The sequence below is a fragment of the Zootermopsis nevadensis genome, unplaced genomic scaffold (assembly GCF_977971745.1).
Source record: "Zootermopsis nevadensis isolate Lab colony 2312 unplaced genomic scaffold, Znev_1.0 Znev_ptg000001l, whole genome shotgun sequence".
Classification (NCBI taxonomy): Eukaryota; Metazoa; Arthropoda; class Insecta; order Blattodea; family Termopsidae; genus Zootermopsis; species Zootermopsis nevadensis.
This window is the reverse complement of record NW_028259133.1, coordinates 17,745,549-17,761,979: the sequence shown is the minus strand read 5'-3', so window position 1 is coordinate 17,761,979 and position 16,431 is coordinate 17,745,549. Positions and strand designations below refer to the sequence as shown.

The 16,431-nt window shown below is 37.7% G+C and overlaps 2 protein-coding genes across 4 annotated transcripts in view; one reads left to right on the top strand and one right to left on the bottom strand.

Annotated features, from left to right (window-relative positions):
- sr (zinc finger domain-containing protein striped) overlaps positions 1-15,708 on the bottom strand; it is a 150,678-nt gene extending 134,970 nt beyond the window's left edge. Inside the window, exon 1 of the mRNA XM_087344935.1 lies at positions 15,186-15,708. The gene's annotated coding sequence lies outside the window, so the exon portion shown is untranslated. The remainder of the gene's footprint in view (positions 1-15,185) is intronic.
- LOC110830547 (spermine oxidase) overlaps positions 1-16,431 on the top strand; it is a 241,955-nt gene that overhangs the window by 188,939 nt on the left and 36,585 nt on the right. The window lies entirely within an intron of this gene.

Sequence of the window (16,431 nt, the reverse complement as noted above, 5' to 3'; positions counted from 1 at the left end):
AAATTAGGGCAGTATAATGACCCTTCTGTTGTCTTAATTCTCACTCCCTGAGAGCAATTAGACATAGCCTCCGAGTTCTTGCCACAGAAATGTTTGTTTGTAGCTTCGGACATCAGTAGACAACAACAACAACGTTTTAGGTGTTAAATTTGATTATTACCTACATCGGTTTATTAATTAGCAATGTAAATATGAAGAATTTATATATATATATGTATTTATAAGGTTATATTTTTAAAGATTCTAATGACCGTTTAAGAAAATAGGAGTCGGTTTTAATAAATAGAATTTTACTTAAAAACTATTATAAAATGCATAAATAAATTCATAATTAATGCGAAAACAGATACCAGAGCTGTGGGTTGATCTGAAAAACAATCTGTTTCTCCTTTAAAGAGATAAAAAAACAGTATGTAGCCTTTTGTTCCACTTAAAATTCTGATAGATCTACTTAAACGGAGGCATTACTTTACAGTTTTAACTATAAGATATCCTTCGTTTCTCACATCCCACAGAGAGAACACGTGCTTGCGGGCTTTGGACGTAACAGACCGTATTTGTTTTATTTCTGTCGTCATCTTGCAGAATCAGGTTAGTGATCAAGATGGAGGGCGACCAATTTTTCAATCCCCGACAAGGGACAAGGCGGATTTACGTTTCAAAGAACGCGTGAGGATGTTACATGTATTCCTGCACTGAATACACTTTCCGAGTGTTTCTTTTTTATATCTTGTTGCTCTGCTGTCTTTCAACTATTTGATAAATAGACCAGGGCAGGCCTCTATCAATACACTAGCCATACCCGCGTACCTCCTGTATCAATGTCCCTCTGTTATGCCACGTGTCATAAGCGTTTGCGTTCTTGAAGTCCGTCCTTGTAAAATGCCTTTATATTTGTTGCGATTTCTTAAAGATATTACGTGGAGAGAAGGAGAGAATAATTACCTCGAAAATTATAGAAATTACAGGCTCACTTCTTGTGGTAGGTCATTTCGTTGATGAGGTTTGACAGCCTGTGAGTATTGTTATTGCTGCATTTTTTTTGCTCGCTGAAACTTTCCAGGAAAACCTCAGATAACAGTAAGGGACAGAGCCATTATTAGTTATTTACTATTAAATATGCGATCCATCGTAAATGGGCCCCTCTGGATTATAACGACGAGGCCCGTGGGTTCAGATCTCTTCATAAACACTCAGTAAGGGAGAAAGCATTACTCCAACCACAAGATCGAGTGTTATCCCTTGTCGGCTGTCCGCTGCTGCTTTTCGGTACATTTGCTGCTATCCTCCATACCTGGAGACCGTCTCTTCCATCCGCATTGCCCACCAGGTGTTGTCAAATCTAAAACTTCAACTTTCGGGAATAGCCTCGTAGAACGTTGAAGGTTTTCCGACGTTTCGTCAAACATTTCAGATGCCATTATCAGGGCCAGAATCTCTCTAAGGATTCGAAAGCCCATATGCACGGTACACATGTAGCACTGGACGGTGAATGCGAAATCAAGGTGTGACTAGATAAATAGAGAGTGGAGTTTTAATCCATAATTAGCAACCACGTGACTGGGGAAAATAGGTCATGAGAAAAGTTCGTACCCACCACTTGGTTAGGAAATGAGGTGATAAAATCCTCGCGGGCTCCACGGGGTTTTAGTCATATCGGGTTCAGTGCAGTACTTCGTGTGAGTCAATCAGTCAACTGCTACTTTCAGTGTCCTGGTTTAACATTACATAAATTCAAAAATACTGTTATTACATGCATGTACGCTGTCATCATCAATAAATCAGTAAATAGCAATGCCCAGAATCATAAAACAAACCACAGCCAATTCCTTTCTTTTTGTAAATTTAGTAACCAATGAGAAAGATACGTAGTCAGGCCGTTCATATCAGTATCATCGAGTGAATCGCCCTTTGTGGTAAACCAATTAATACACATCAGGTCCGGAACACACGCAGCGATAATATTATTTATAAACTAAACAACGTTTTTATAGCAATTTCTATCACGGCAGAGTGCAAGTAGTTCTAGAACACAGCCCGGGCACGTGTAAAGGGAGAGGCTGATACGAAAATTGTTCTTTTGGACTAAATTATAGAATCGCAGCTTTTAGGAAGTTGGATTCTGCTTTCGTCATCGCGTAAAAGAGGGGAAGAGGCCGACAAACTGATCTGTTGGGCCCGATGGTTGAGCTGGCCTTAGGCATGGAACCTAGGTTTTCTGCCCTCATCCCATCCTTTGCCTGATGACGCACGCTGAAACCAGCTTTCTAAATGTTGTAATTTTTATAATTTAGACGAAACGCCAAGCCCGAAAGAACTCGTCACAAACCTTAAGGCTTCAGAAATTCTCATGCAGGACCCCGAAATACAATTCCGAAAACGGCATTATTCGCAATGCAATCATTTAGTGCGGAAAAAGGGGGTCCGCAGTGGCCGCGCGGTCTGAGGCGTGGGGCCTAGTACCGTTTGGTCGCTGGGACCGTGAGTTCGAATCCCACTCAAGCCATGGATGTGTTGTGCTTTCCTGTGTACAGGTAGAGGCCTTGCGACGGGCCGATCCCTCGTCCAAGGAGTCCTACCAAATGTCCATAGATCAAGCCAACGAAAAGTTGGGACCCGCAGTGCTCAGGAACTTGAAGAACGGGTCATTCCCAGTATCCCAGTACGAAGAAGCAATTACGCCGGCCAGTACGAGTAATGGGGGGTCCTTCGAACCTGGAGAAGACTATTTTATAACAAATTTAACCCAAACTGTTTCATTCCACGCCCTAATTTTTGTCTGTCACAGTAACGGCGCGATCTGAGGCGATTTTTAAAAACTTGAAGACTCGGTCGAAGATCGGCTGTTCTGAGGGGTTTCGTGGTTTTCCTCGGACCTTCCACTTAAATTTCGGGATAATACGTTTTATTAGGCCACGACTGCTGACTTCAGTGTCCTTTCCGATCCAGTATTCATTAATCTACCTTATCATTCATCGCTGTGTAATCCGAGGTACTGGCAGCGTCATTAAATAAGCCACGAACATAATATTTCGGTTTGAGATCCTCGCTGGGGTGAGGGTGACGACGACGTTCTGGGTTGTGACGTCATGACTCGTGACGGTGCCATAACTCACAAGAATAACGTAATCAAGACACTCGGTTGTGTTATTTTATTTAGCCTATAAGTGTACTGACAGCAGTCGATCGCCACTGAACCAAATTGTAGCAGTGGGCGCGCACACGTACAAGGCCACGTCGGTGGGCCCTCTCTTGAATTTCCAAACGCGGCATCGCTTTGAGTTGCGAAGCCCCGAGCAATAAAAACCAGGTGCCGGTCAGTTAGCTAGAAATAGAAAAATAATAGGAGTGGCTTAATAGACCCTTTGTTATGGCTACTTTATCCACTCCACCACCCAGAAGTTCTGTGCCCCGAAACTCATACTGTACTTGATCGGAATTAGTTTTCTTCGAAATTCTTCAACTACTTGAATAAACTCGAAGCTTTTAATTTCTGTTGTATTAAAATGGCGATAGAGACCTAAATTTTGGAAATAAATCGTAAAATGTCGCTACCGAAATTAAATGTAAACTGATTTTATTTTAAAGGAAACCAAACGTACGTAGTTTTATGTATTTTATTATTCTCACTTGATACATTCAGGTTTAAAGGCCCAGGAAATCGGAGACAATTATTTAAATCCTGTTTAAAAATATTCTTTCGGACTTCGTCAACCGTCTAAAATATAAAACTATAAAAATAAATTGAATAAAAATTTTCTTAGATATTAGCCATCGTCTAGTGAATATAAAACGTAAAACGACGTTTCGGAGATGGGACTCTATCTCCGTCTTCAAGTTCCTTCGTTTTACGTTTTATATTTACTAGACGATGGATAATATCCAGGAAAATATTTATTCAATTGACTCTTCACCATCGTCAAGAAGTTTTAGATTTGATATATAAAAATAAAACTTATCGAAAGCTGGGTTCTCCTTTCGTCTTAAGAATAAAATCGAGGACACAAAGTCTGTCCGTCGTGCCTCCTGGCTGAGGAACTCCGACGTCCTTCAGAGCGTTCAGTGGTTCACTATTAGCCATCGAGAAGACCAAACATGAATGTGTAACTAAAAAATGTTCATAATTTTTTGATTTTCGTGTCTATTTTGTTATTTTACGACTGGTGTCTTCGTCTTATCCCCGTGATATTGAATGTCGCGCGTAATTCATACGCCTTGACGTCTGCTGCTATGCTTTTCCGGGAATAGGGATTAGCTCTATCGATTCGGCCCAACAGAGTGGGTTTTACGTAACGATGGGCACAGATTCCAGTCTGTGAAACGTCGAATTTTAATTATAATAAGACGATGGATAATGTCCAGGTATCTATTTTAATATTATATTATATTAATTGATAAGAATTGAAAGTGATTGAAAGAAACTGGGATGTTCTTAAAGTGAAATAAATTGTTTGAAAGTGATTTACGTTAATTGAATGTAATTAGAAGTGATTGAAGGTCATTGAAAATAATTTGCAATTGTTTTAAATCGTTTGAAAGTGATTGAAATGGAGCGGAAGTGATTTAAATGGATTGAAAGTTACTGAGATGTCTTAAAAGTGCTTGAAAGTGATTAAAAGTTATTTAAATTAATTTAAATTAATTTAATATAATTTGAAATGATTAAAATGGATTGAAAGTGAATAAAATGGATTGAAAATTATGAAAATGGGTTGAAAGCAACTGGCGTGATTGAAATGAATTGACATATTTTGAAAGCCATTGAAACGGATTGAAAGTGATTGAGGCGAATTAAAAATAATTCAGCTGAATTGAAAGGTGCTGAATGCAATTGAAACTGAAATCAAATCAAATGAATTGAAGTGGATTTAAAATTATAAAAAGGATTGGAATGAAATGACCTCGATTAAAAGTGACTTAATGGGATTGTGTGGGACCGAAGGTGATTAAAAGAGGTTGAAACTGGCCGTAAATGTGGAACAACAATTTCAAACTCATTCTAACTTAATATAACACAACTAAACATAGCCGGAACTAAAGAAACATAACGCAACTTAAATTGAATTCAGTTTAATTAAACGTAATTAATTTTAAAGCGTCGTATCTCCTCCCTTCTGCTGTCTTCAGCAGGACAATAGTTCGACTCCCTGTCATCGTCTTTTAAGGTCCCCTATATGGTCACAACAGAACACAGCTGGCCACAGACAATATCAAGACCACCTGTGATGTAACACTCGTAACCCTAGTTTTAAAACTTCAAGTAAAAGAACATTATAACTATGGCAACCACAATCTAGATTACGTATCTTCGAACTGATTGACGCAGATATAAAGATTTTAAATCTAGTTTTGAGTCATAGCCTACTATACCCTTATATGGACTGTCGGTAAGTCTTAACAAGGAATCGCTATTAAAATGGTGGTGGTACTTACTAAGATTTATCTGAGTTGCAAGATCCTGGCCATGCAATGTAGGATCACAGTAAATATGTTCAGTTTGATCCAGCTGCTATATATATGTGCAACGCCACGTGTAAGCTCTAAATTATAACACAGAGAAGTCCTCTGAGGGCCTCGAAACCCAGTAAAATTCACAGTAAGAGATTTCCTTACGCCTGAAAGTGTCTTCATTGAGTTGTATTTTATCAGGAACAGTATGAAGTTCAAATTTCCTCATACACAGGTCAGTTGGTATAAGCATTGATTCTACTCGCAAGACGGAATATAGCCTATTGTAAGCTGTAAATTATTTAACGACGCTGTTTCAACACTATATCATATAGAGCTTAATTAAAAGAAGTGTGGTGATGATTAAAATTTCGATACTTCAACCCCTGTGCTTAAATGAGAGTCACGCCATGAACACATGAGGAGGGAGAGAGGAGGTGTAGCTCCACGCATTCTTGGAATCAGTCGAATCTCAAGAGGTGTATATTTTGTCTGAAATAAGCCATCTTATTCTTCATAAGTTGTTTGTGTATATAAATTCCGATGGCGTTAAACTTCAAGTAATCTGTAAGAGCCGATTTCTAGTCGTATTTACCCCATAAATGTGAGCCACCGATTTGGTCAGGTGATTCATTAGGACGATGACCTGGGGTGTGGGCTTCAGAACCACGCGGATCGTTCACACATGGCCTTCATATCCCAGAACGCATTGCCGTAGTAATGAAATCTTTCCTGAAATACTTCTAGTAATCCCACGTATTAAAACCAGAATTTTTATCTTTGCAGTTCCTTACATTGTTCGTAGACTGCGGCCTTCTGGTTATGACGACTTGGAGCCGTGTGGGTGGTTACCAGTGTTTCGGAGGAACTTGTTAACTCTTTCTTTCTTAAGCCTGCAAGATGGAGGCGAAAATCAGTAGCCACCTACAAGACCACAATCGACATTTTCACCGCCGCCTCGAAAATTTCAAATCTGAAGACACCAAAAATTTTGCATTAGGTATAAAATGTAAAATGCTTATCCTTGTGAACTATCACTAAATGCAGTCTCTGCACTGTGCCCGTCAGACTTCTGGAGTTCTCGTGGTCTGCTCGACGGATACAGCGCAGTGCCTGAGACCTGAGACCGATGCCCTGACCTGACGTCATAGGCTTTTGCTTAGGATTGAGAGATACTCAAAAGATTTTTAATCCTTGGGGGAGGGGGGATTTGCACGCAAAATATTTTTTTCAGGTTACGTGGGAGGAAAAATATGGAAACAGGAATGTGGGAATACGTGATGATCGCTGATGAATACATTTAAAACCAAGATGAAAGGATATGAAAGGTTACCAAAGAAACAAAACATTATATCCGAACTGAGTCCTGCTTTAGAACTGAAACGTAGGTGATAATATGACAAAAGAGGAATGGTAAATACGCTTGTGACATTTTGTCACTGCTGTGGGAAGGTCTACTTTTAAGATAAATTCAAAATAAAAGAATAAAAATCATATTTGAAGCTATAAAGAGTTGATTTTATCAGTTAACAAGTGGGCAGGATCCAAAAAATTGCACAAGGCCTACGTGTGTCTGTGGGAAAAGATATTTTAAAAAACTGAAAGTTTATAGGTCATGACTTCTGAAGGAACTTGCGAATGTTTCCTTGAATAAATAAAATGTCCTATTATTAGATCACTGCGTGTAATAATAAGGGGTATTCCTACACGTATTTTTTCTTTGTAACTTTCACATTTTAAGCAGCATATATGAATTTTGTTTTCTCGCACAATTGTCTCGCTGTTGTATATTACAGTTTATCAAGCGAATTTCCATGATCTTAAAATTATAAATTTTGTTTCCTTTTTTTTTTTAATTCTCATATTCACATTCTAAATCACCAGATTTTTCCTGCCAGAATAGTGACGTGGTTTTTTATTTACGTTCCACTTGGTACCTTTTTACATTGTGTTAGGCGACAGACACTAATTGTTCATGTTAGTTCGATTTAAGGCAAGATTGTATTCTCTCGTAACTTATGGGAGTTACAGAAGGCTGACCACATTGTTTAGACTCAGTTTCTTATGTTATGTCTCGTACAACAGGGGTCCAGCATGTGGGTCTTTAAAATGATACTTTTATCTCTGTCTTATAGTCTAGTAATAAATTTCCCGTCAAGAATGACGGGAGAAACCAAAGGTATTGAACAGACGTAGCCATAATTATTATCTCTAAATGTCCGAAATCCTTGACAGCAAATAACCACCAACCATTCAACACATTTTCAAGCACTTTGATCTGAATACTACATATTCAACACTTGGTTTACAAGTGCGTTCAGATGCCATGTCTGGTGGACGAGCCCTTATGAATTGTTATATACAGGTATATTTAGTTCAATCTAGGAAGGAAATTGGGGAAATTATTTAATGATATTTTAGTGAAATTTATGAAGGATATTATTGCGAAATGCTTGTGGATTCTCAAAGTAAATTACTGAGTATGTATGCAGTTTATGAGGTAGACAGTGCTTTACCACACCTGATAATGGAGTCAGAGAAAGACTCCGAAACATTGCAATAGAGAAGAAGGCTTCGTAGATTAGTTAGGTTATTATTGAGCATTTGACGGAAGAAAGTTGTATTCGTCTCTGTTTGTCTCTCAGATTGCTTTATAGATTGAACTTAACATCACAAACACTGAAAACTGGTTTGTTTTTAATATAATCGCGTATCACCACTAAAAGTCACAGCATTTCTTGCCCAAGTGACGATCGGCAGTTGTGTATCTTGTCATCCGCTATTTGTCTGTAGTAACAGAATGTCTGTGGTATGTTTTGAAAGACTGCACCCAGCCATGTACGATGGGGCCTCTCCCATCCGATCCATCGTGTCCCCTAGGGCGCACTGAACCCCGTCATCTTGAAGTTGCCGCCGATTGGGGGGCGGAGTCCCCATGACCAGTACGTCATCATCATCATCACAAGGGGCCCGGCCCGGCAGCTGCGGGGGAGAGTCCATACACCCACAATTTTTCTCTATTACCGCTAATGGGGCTTCTAATTGCATACCCACCAGAAACTTTAGATTTGGTTAACGTTCTGTCCAACAGGCGGCCATGTGCAAATATGAAGTAAGCAACTCAGATCTAGTACCAGTTTTAAAATGTTTGTTTATTTTTTAAACGGAAATCGCAAACATGCTACGAGGGATGGGCTACATGTGAGCGCGGTGTATGAAGTGACCGGTCGGTCGGCATTGAACATTATCACTTACGAGAGTTGGTTTTGGAACATAAGTTTTTTTGAGTGCTTCAGATCATACGGCGGAGCAAGCGAGGATTAGGCTATATATTAATTACGCTGCAATTTGCTCGCTATTTCTGGGCATAATTCCAACTATTACTGACTAAAAATTGTCAGGCGTAACCTCAAAGTTTATTACTGTCGCCATATGAATTTAGAAATATCATAGGAAATTTGTAGGTATATCTACATACCAAGTTTCACATTTCTATCGATGCCTGCATCAATCATTGTCAAACAAACGCTGAGTGTATGTTCTATGCGGTCGCCATATTGTTATTTTACATTAAAAATTTTCCTTCACTAAAGTTTTACAAAAGGTAATACCACACAAAATTTCAGGACCTTACGTGAATTGGCACTAAGAGTATGTTCCAGCTCAGAAGTTCGCACAGCCGCGATGTTGGTATTACTGATAGTAAAAGATTAAAAATATGAAGGTAGGGTTGCTTCTTGAATCCTAATGTTCGTTAAAGTTTAATGAAAATTCGTCAAGTGCTTCGAATTCTGTTACAAAATAGGAAATGTTCTTTAAAAATATAAGAAACTTAGGGCCTCTAGTTAATGTGGACTCATGTTTATTGACATAACTACACTATTATTATTAAGTGTTCTGTCTTACGACAGGTCCATTGCTCTGCCCAAACAGAGCTCTCCAGTTGTCCCTATTCTCGGCTTCTCGCTTTAATTCCTGGAACGATAACTACACTATAGTCTAAAAATTATTTTTAGTTCGTTTGTCCTTCCAATTGTTTCAGTTTTAATACGCAGGCCTGTGACTTTGCACTGACAGTATCATATTCAGTAATAATTCAATTCCAGGTAATGCAGTCAATGACTAGACACGAACAGGTTATCTGCAAATCAGTAGCGCAAGTTTCTTATTGTTTATTGTGTCTTGAATTATTTAACAATGCAGTATGCAGCACAATCTCTCCTCACGTGTTCTTCAGATATGATTTTTCTTTGCATTGTGCCTGTAATAAGTCATACTGAGTAACCAACAAACACAGTGTATAGGAAACATGCAATAAATGTAGGGAAAAAGAAAAATCTAGTAACAAGTTTACAAACAAACGCTCACTTATTAACTTCATGGGGCAATCGCCTTTAACGGCCACCCAGAAATTCAAAAATTTCGTGGCCTGTAGAAAATTCCGAAATTTCGATACCATTTCCTCAGAAGTTTATTTTTGAGCCAGCTCAATCTACTCTAGACCCTCATCCAGTATCTCTAAGATGGATATATCTTATATTTGTATCTCCCAAATTCTCTTCACTTAAGATTTTACAACAACAATTCTGTGTGAATTTTTCATTTTATCATGTATCACCGGTCACGTTATTTTTGACTTAACGATATAAATTTTAAATTCATGAAGCTTATCGTCATGGAATTTTCTCAGTTTATTTATTAATGTTTCGTAGATCGAAATATTGTTCTCAACGCTGTACACCATTTCACACATAAAAGTAACTGCTTGATATTTACATCTTTACGGTCAGGAAACTTTCGGGAAGGTACGTTAAATTCCACACGTTTGATACCTCAGAATTTTGTGCGCGAATCTTCAAATATTTAGGTGACTCTATCCGCATGCCAAAACACGACGTTGCCCTGTCACCTGTAATAAATTCCCTCCTGTTGTTCTCGCATTCCTGGTAGTGTTAGTTCGTGTCCCAGCGGAGTGCGTACTACGCAGTTGCTACTGAAACGGTGTAGTTCCGCCTATCATCACGTGTGTGCGTGCAGGCCCGCGGGCCACGCGGCATGTTTTCAGCACACGGTGGCTGCTAAAACATTAACCGTTTGAAGCCAGAGCTCTCCTAAATGATATTTAGTAATTCAGTCCGTACCGAGAAGAAAATACAATTCACTGCTACAAAGATCAGTTGGTTAATGTTGTTTAACGAAATAATCGCTGTTTACTTTAAACCCGTAAATACAAACTGCAATAGAATAAAAATTTACTTGGATATTATCCATCGTCTAGTAATAAAACGTAAAAAACGTAAAACGTCGTTTTACGTTTTTTACGTTTTATTACTAGACGATGGATAATATCCAAGTAAATTTTTATTCAGCCTCATCTCCGAAACGTCGTTTTACGTTTTTTACTTTTTATTACTAGACGATGGATAATATCCAAGTAAATTTTTATTCAGCCTCATCTCCGAAACGTCGTTTTACGTTTTTTACGTTTTATTACTAGACGATGGATAATATCCAAGTAAATTTTTATTCATGCCTCATCTCCGAAACGTCGTTTTACGTTTTTTACGTTTTATTACTAGACGATGGATAATATCCAAGTAAATTTTTATTCAATTGACTCTTCACCATCGTCAAGAAGTTTTAGATTTGATATACAAACTGCAATAGTTCAGGTAAGTACCAGAGATAGGCTGTTGTGAACATGACAAAGAATATCTTTCTTCCATAAAAGGCGTGTACTGACGGGAGAATCGAAACAGATAGCCGCCTGTGACACCTCACATGACACACAGCAAGTCCGTCCGCCAGCTTCTGTACATTGATCAGCTCACGAGGGACTCCGTTGCGTGGTGTTAGATGGGTCGCGCATCTGCTGGCCTGGGAGCGCTGTCTCTATGTGGACGTTGATGTAATTACAGGCTCGACTCAGCAAAGGAAAAAAAATTGTTTTTAAAGCAAGTAGTTCTTGGAAAAATTTATGACTCGTCCGTTACGTGCTGAAATCTAGGCTATATGCCGAGACTAGCAAGAAATATAAATTGTTAATTGTGCAATTTAGTCGCACATTACATTTCGTAAACGCCTTATTACTGATTCCGACTACGTTAAATTTGTCAGAAAGAAGTTCCACGTTTTTCGTCGTCGCCATACTTGTAACTGATAACATATGAACCCAACAAGTGATAATTACAAAACTGTTAGGTTATGTTTATTTTGTCTTTATAGTTATAATGACTTAAACCGTGAGACCGAAAACTACACATATATTTCAAACCTGTAGTTTTATATTTTTATTAAAAAAATATCTCGACAAAATTTCGTACTTTCCAAGAATGTTACCAGATGATGATATAGTTGCGTCATATTGTGAAATTTAATTAATTATTCGGTTTTTGTCCGTCTAATCACAATTCATATTTAAATTTACAATTAAGATAATTAAAATATCATTTTATGTTCCTCATCGAACAATCGATTTACAATTGGAACATCTTTTTACAACATGTTTCGGTTTCTATATAAACCATCTTCAGGTGTAAAAGTTAAAATTATAAACTTAAAACTTAATTACAATTTCTGATATGCAACGTTTTGGTGATGTTCACTTCCAGATTCATTTTTATATTGGAGTGAATGTTTTGGAGTGAATGTTTTTGATGTTCTACATCGGCCAGACTAAATTTCCTATCTTTGTACTGAGTGTCGCTAGTGTAGTTTTAAATACAAAAACTTGCACAGTCAGTACATTTTATTACAGGTAGAAAATTAAAAGATAAGGCACTGGGGTGACCTGTAGTGGCATGATATTTTTTACCCGGTTTCTTGAGCTCTGATTTGATGAAGATACATACGAATTGGGCTAACCATAAATCTAAATTTTATAAAGTAATTGGGGTAGACTTAAATATGATTGCAGAACGTGGACTCGTTTGTGGGTACTAACGTTTCGGAGGTAAATACCGCGTTCATCTTCAGTCTTTAGGGCTGTATGTTTCTCCGAAATGTTGATAGCCACCTACGACTCCATTCGGCGTCACAACCAAGACCACCAGTGATTTCAAGTTTCCTGGCAACCATGCTCTCGCCTAAGACAAAGAAGTGGAGTTACTATTTGTCAGTTCCGACTATAACACTTCTTTCGTACGTACGTAAGACTTGCTATTCAATCGTATTTTTAATCTATTCGTTATTTTAATGCTACACATGACTTGGTAGTAACTGGATTTTTTAAAATGTTATTTGGAAGAGCTTTTGTCTTAAGACGGTTAATTGAGAGTTCTTATAAACCTTCAACTGCTCCTTGAAATGTCACATGGAGTGTTTAGAGTAAGTGATTAATGCAGTCCGCATTGCGTGTCTACAAGATTTAATTGCTTAAAGACCAGTTATTTAAATTGTAAATTTGTTGAAATTGTTTCCAGCGAAATTTTTCAATAGTTGTCCTTTGTGTGAACAGTCACCCAATAAAGGTCGGAGATGACCTAAATTCGTCACCTTACAACCAGCGCTATCGGGGTAATTACGAGCTGTATCAACTGAACAGTATGTTTCACTGCACGCTATTGTAAATGTTGCGCTGATTTTCCTGTGTGTTCTGTGCACAGAAGTTTATTCTGTGAAACTAAAATAACAGAATTTTAATACGTGGTTGGACGCAGGATTGCTATGGACATGTATGAGACTCCAAAATGTCTAATTGTATGGAAAATAAAAATGACTATGTTAGTCACATAAAATTCAATTCCGAGGCATGTGATACTGAGTTTAGACCTAGATAACAGAATATACATTGCAGTCTATTAATGTACACGTGTGTACTGTACGTTACGCAAAGAGGAGACGAACATATGTGCATTCCCTTTGCCTTGAATAGAACAGAGTAGCATTTGTTTACAATTTGTATCTGTCCTTTATAGTACAAGTCAGGGATAAATTAATATAAAGGATATAAATAATTGTAAATAAACTTAGAGAGATTTTAAGTCAGTACTTATTGTTGTTTGTGGAAGGTTTAGAATAAAAGGAAGAAGAAGAATAAGAAGAAGAGAAACTCGCATAATCATGCTTCCTCTGTCGATAAATAAAGCATGCAAATTCTTAACAAAGAAAGTAAACAAAGGAATATGTATGTAAACGAAAACAAATTTTAAAAAACTGTGAAAGTTAACTGTTTATTATGCCCTGTTCTATTTGCATCTGTCGTGTTTCCTCTATATATGGGACTGCACGTCGAAAACAAGATGGAAATTCTATTATAATGCAAACGGAACTGTACGTTATGTAAGTAATATTGAAAGAAATAAGACTCTGGACTTTATTTAAAAACTTGAGGCTAATGGCCTTGTTTTAAATACAATCTTTGAAACTATAATGTATAACACAGAATACTGGGTCACGATATTAAATATGTACGAGTAGGTTATGCGTACGCTGGTATCAACCAACGACCGTCCGTCCAAGCATCTCTCGCTAGTGAACCCAAATGTTCCGTTGCCGCGCGCAAGTGCTAACGACGTCTTTGAAAACAGTCGCGGTCCAGACTCGACTGCCTCTCGTCCTCATAACCTGCTTTCCTAAAATCAATCTCTCTATACAGAATACTGTGGCAGTCGAACACGGGGTTTTTTGAGAATGCAACTGTCTTGTATCTGCTCAGTCTTTATTTTTATGATGCGAAACGTACCCTTCCTTATGCTTGATCTGAAGTTTCCACGGCGACTAATTATAATACATTCTTCACAGACTACCAGCGGTGGCAGGTGGTTTAATGGAGAAGACACCCGACATTTCGAGAACCATCTTCGCCCTCGTCCTCAGGGTACAGAGCTCTGAAGACGAAGACGAAGGTGGTTCTCGAAACGTTGGTGTTTATCTCATTAAGCCGCCTTACACAGCTGGTAGCCTGAGAATAATTCATTGTACCCTTTCTTAGTCACGCTTGTAACTTACTAATTGCACTGTCTCATTTATATCTAGCTTTGTATATGTGCCTGCTTTTAATATGTAAATTATCAGCGTTGCTACAAATTTTGAATTCTCTTCAAGGTTACCACCTCACTAACGAAAGTATTTTCTCCTCCATTCTTTCTGTTTCCATCTCTTTATCTCAAAACACTTTATCAATATGTATAGAATATTTTCAGACTTAAACCAGCTTCTTGAATATTTTGTGCTGTATACTATTCTGACCTTCACACATTTAGTATAAAAATAGTTTTTCTTTCTGATTCAGTGTCACCAACTTTACAACTTGCTGAATCTCCTCCTGTCGTCTGTGTTGTGCGAATTGTTTTTCTACTGTCTTTCGGATTTTCCGCCTTACTTTATTAGCCCACTGTTTAGGCTGTAATTGGATGATTTTGAAATTGCATTCTGAAACCAGCTGGCGGTGGGAAAACTTAGATAAAACTCGATTTTTAGTGCGTGGCGTCTTATAAGCTGAATGAGTTTTAAATCGGTAAGTTATATGAAATTTGGGACCCGCAGTGCTCAGGCACTTGAAGAACGAGTCATTCCCAGTATCCCAGTACATGAACGTTACCCTCCTGTTTCTTATTTAGCTGTTGAGCTATTATAATTAAAGATTGTGGTCCAGTTTTTATCATATTTAAAACTTGTATCTTGATATGCGTGTGGATTCGTGGTTTGCAAAACCAACAGAATACACGTGAACACAATGGCGTATGCGACACTCATGAGTACACGCGTTATAAACGTGATAAGCGTTTTCTACTTACGTCTTACGTGCTCCTTCTTCAGGTATTTCTTGAACAGTCCACCTCGTTCTGCAGCCGAACTCTGCTGAAACCACGTGGCAAGTAACGTTCTATCACGACCGCGTTCTGTAGCAGAGCAGCTCTTCCAACAGTTGTCCCGGGTTCGTGACTTGATCAGTAATATGATGAACACACGGCAAGGAAACGCGATTAAAAGGTCACAAGTTCAGATTGTATTACCGGAATATTACGATGCGCTCTTTAAAAAACAGAAGTTCTCACTGGCTTCGGGTCATTTTACGATAAACAAATATTTAAATCACTTCACAATGTTCAAGACGCCGTGGGCTGCGAGGAACTGATCACGACTTAATTCAAGTGCTACAGCATAACGTGATTAATATGAAATTCACTTCATTCACAACGCAGAGTTAAGTTCAAAGTTGAGGTTAAGTTTGATACAAAGTTATTTAACTTGACATCTGTGCAATTTTCTTTTATCAGAATGTAAAGATACTTTTGTTTACTAAAATTATAGATAGTTTGTTAAAACATGAACGTTGATAACAAATACGTAAAGCTGAATAAAATTAATTTATAAATCTCAGCCATAGACACAATAATATAGTTAAGGGACGTGGATAACATTTCATACGCTAGATGCCTTACTTCGAAAACATAAATGAAGTTTCATATCGCTGATTAACTGCTAATTGTATTCACTTTTATGTACTTGAATCCTATAAGACCTTCTAACCGAATGTTTAACAAAGGGGTTAATTTTAACGTCTCGCCATTACAGTAATGCATATGACACCATTTGAAAGCGTTCAGCTAATATTTTGATCGTCGTCTGTCTGCATAGTGTTCCTCCAAGTAGGCCTATTTATATTTTAAGCACCCGAGAAATTTGTACAGACATTACCGTAGCAACCATTTTTTTTTTTTTTGGAAATGTTATCATTTTGCATTATAGCTTGAAGTAGACTAAATATTGTCGTGTGTAGAATATTGCTGCTTCTTAAAGCAGCAATAATTCTGATTTTAATCTTGCTGTATGTTAAAATTAATCTTGTGTTAGCAGTAGATTAGATATTTATGATATAGCAATATTTATATTAGTTTATACAAACTTTTAATTGAATTTCCGTTTTTGAGAATATTAATATAGTTCAAAATATAAGTTTAGTGGGGCTACGTTAGATATAATAACGGCGTCGTTTTCTTAATATTATTATAGTTTCATTAATTATGTGCTTGTTCTTGA